Source organism: Suricata suricatta, chromosome 7 (genome assembly GCF_006229205.1).
Source record: "Suricata suricatta isolate VVHF042 chromosome 7, meerkat_22Aug2017_6uvM2_HiC, whole genome shotgun sequence".
Taxonomy (NCBI): Eukaryota; Metazoa; Chordata; class Mammalia; order Carnivora; family Herpestidae; genus Suricata; species Suricata suricatta.
Window position 1 is genome coordinate 2,357,924 of NC_043706.1, and position 3,174 is coordinate 2,361,097.

The window sequence follows — 3,174 nt, forward strand, 5'->3', positions numbered from 1 at the left end:
ATGTCTTCTGCCCATTTCTTCACTGGATTATTCATTTTTTGGGTGTGGAGTTTGGTGAGTTCCTTGTAGATTTTGGATACTAGCCCTTTATCCAATATGTCATTTGCCACTATCTTTTCCCATTCTGTCGGTTGCCTTTTAGTTTTTTGGACTGTTTCCTTTGCAGTGCAGGAGCCTTTTATCTTGATGAGGTCCCAATCGTTCATTTTTGCTCTTGATTCCCTTACCTTTGGGGATGTGTCGAGTAGGAAAGAGCTGCGATTGAGGTCTAGGAGGATGTTTCCTGCTTTCCACTCTAGGGTTTTGATGGTTTCCTATCTCATATCCAGGTCCTTCAGCCATTTTTAGTTTATTTTTGTGAATGGTGTAAGAAAGTGGTCTTGTTTCATTCTTTTGCAAGTCGCTGTCCAGTTCTCCCATGCCACCTGTTAAAGAGGCTGTCTTTTTTCCATTGGATCCTCTTTCTCCTTTATCAAAGTTTGATTGGCCATACATTTGTGGGTCCAGTTCTGGGCTCTGTATTCTATTCCATTGGTCTATGTGGCTGTTTTTGCCCAACACCATACTGTCTTGATGATGACAGTATTTATTTACTTTTCACTTTTCAAGTTTTTATTAAATTACAGAAGTTAATTTACAGTGTAATATTAGTTTCAGGAGTAGAATTCACTTACTCATCACTTACATCACCCAGCGCTCATCACAACTGGTACCTCTTTAATCCCCATACCATTTATTCCATCCCAACCTCCAGTAATCCTATTTGTACTCTATAGTGAAGAGTCTATTACCTGGGTTGCCTCTATTTTTTTCCATGTTTATCTGTTTTGTTTCTTAAATTCCAAATGTGAGTGAAATCTTATTTGTTTTCTCTGACTGGTTTATTTCTCTTCACTTAATACATTCTCGCTCCATCCACATTGTTGCAAATGACTAGTTTTCATACTTTTTGATGGCTGAATAATATTCCATTGTCATGTACAATGTTATCTCCACTTCATAATTTGACTATTTTTGACAGCACTTCTGTAAACTTTGGGATGCAATGTTCCCTGGTTTGTATCCTTTGGGTAAATACCTAGTAGTGCAATTGGTGGGTCATAAGGTAGTTCTATTTTTAACTTTTTGAGGAACCTCTGCAGCTTTTCACGAACTGTGCTTGAGGGTTAGCCTTACTCCACATCCTCACCAACACCAATTGTTTCCTGTGTCATTAATGTTAGGCATTCTGACTCATGTGAAAAGATATCTTGTACTTTTGATTTGTATTTCCCTGTTGATGAGTGATCTCAAGTATCTTTCATGTGCCTGATAGACATTTGGCTATCTTCTCTGGAGAAGTGTTTATTCAATGTCTCTTGCTCACTTTTAAAAATGTTTGTTTGAGAGAGGGAGAGAGAGAGAGAGAGAGAGAGAGAGAGAGAGAGAGAGAGAGAGAGGGAGAGAGAGAATCGCAAGTAGGCTCTGCACTGTCAGCACAGAGCCTGAAGGGGGTTCAAACTCACAAACTGTGAGATCATGACCTGGGTGAATGTCAGATGCTTAACTGAATGAACCACCCAAGCCCAAACCTCTCCTGCTCATTTTTAAATGGGCTTTATGTTGAATTTAGCAATTGAAAATAAAATGAAATAAAAACAACTCTCTCTTCTACATCTCTTCCTGATTCTCTCTCATTGCTCTCCCTATTTTTTCTCATCTCTATTCTCTCTGAAATGTCCATATATTTTTATAGCGCCTTAGGTCTTATTAAGCCACACCAAAAGACCTTTATACCTATGACTAATGCAAATAAAAGGTCCATGAATTGATTTTTTATATTAAATATAAATGATTTACTTTTTGTGATATGTGCTATTAAATTGGTATTCACCATGTTAATGTCATTGAGTCCATCACTTATTCAAATATTTATGGATAAAATCCCATGGCCCTGTCTTGGATCAAGATAGATCCAACCCCTGCCACCTTTTGTTTCTGAAGATTTCTTTGAAAAATTGCTAAATACTTGGTCTTGACAGGAAACATGTGGTAAGAAAGGATGGACCAGAAAATGGAAATTCTTTCACTGGGTTTATCCTGCTGGGTTTCTCTTTCCGGCGTCACCTGGAGAGAGTCCTCTTTGTGGTTCTTCTGATCTTCTATCTGCTCACTCTGCTGGGAAACACAACCATCATTGCACTGTCCCGCCTGGACCCACACCTTCACACTCCCTTGTACTTATTCTTCTACAACCTGATCTTTCTGGACCTGTGTTCCATGACCAGCACTGTTCCTTAGCTCCTGGTCAATCTCAGGGGGGCAGACAAGTCCATATCTTTTGGAGGTTGTGTAACTCAGCTGTTCATCTCTCTAGGGTTGGGGTGCACAGAATGCATCCTCCTAGGGGTGATGACATTAGACTGCTACACAGCCATCTGTAGCCCCTGCACTACACGGTGATCATGCAACCTTGTGTCTGTGCCATCGTGCGTTCTGCATCATGGTTCATTGGTTTTATCCACTCTGCATTGCAGACAGTGCTCATCTTTTTATTCCACTTTTTGGCAGAAATAAAATCGACCCCTTTTTTTGTGATGTCCCCCCACTGCTCAAGCTTACCAGTGTTGACAACACTATATATGAGTCTGGGATCTTATTTTTCAGTATGATCTTTTTTTTTTTTCATATCCCTGATATTAATCATGTTATCTTATAGTTAGATTGTCAGGGCAGTGTTAAGAATAAAGTCAGCTGCAGGACAGAGGGAAGCATTTGGGACATGTGGGTCCCACCTCACTGTGGTCTCGCTGTTCTATGGCACAGGTGTCTATGCCTCCGTCCCACCAACAACCACTCCGAGGATTAGAACAAGTTCGTTGCTCTCTTCTACTCCGTCATTACCTCCACAGTCAACCCCTTCATATATACACTGAAGAACAAGGATGTGAGAGGTGCAATGAAGAAGGTGCTCTATAGGGGGTATTTCTCAGGATGACTGAGGGGAAGACCCTGGGATGAAGACTTTGAATGTCAGAGTCTTTAGTATTTTGTGTCCTGCACATGTCGTCCAACACTTCCCCTGATTACTCTCAAGGGAATTTCCTTTCCATGTTCTTTCATGCAGGTGAGAGTTCAAACTCTGAATTCATGGATTCATTGCAGCCTCCAGAGATGCTGATGGAGTGTTCCTAG

General features: G+C 40.6%; 1 long non-coding RNA gene across 1 annotated transcript in view; it reads left to right on the forward strand.

Annotated features, from left to right (window-relative positions):
* LOC115295936 overlaps nt 1-3,174 on the forward strand; it is a 5,876-nt gene extending 2,702 nt beyond the window's left edge. The window contains exons 2-3 of the long non-coding RNA XR_003910634.1: nt 2,806-2,947; nt 3,107-3,174. This is a non-coding gene — a long non-coding RNA (uncharacterized LOC115295936). The remainder of the gene's footprint in view (nt 1-2,805; nt 2,948-3,106) is intronic.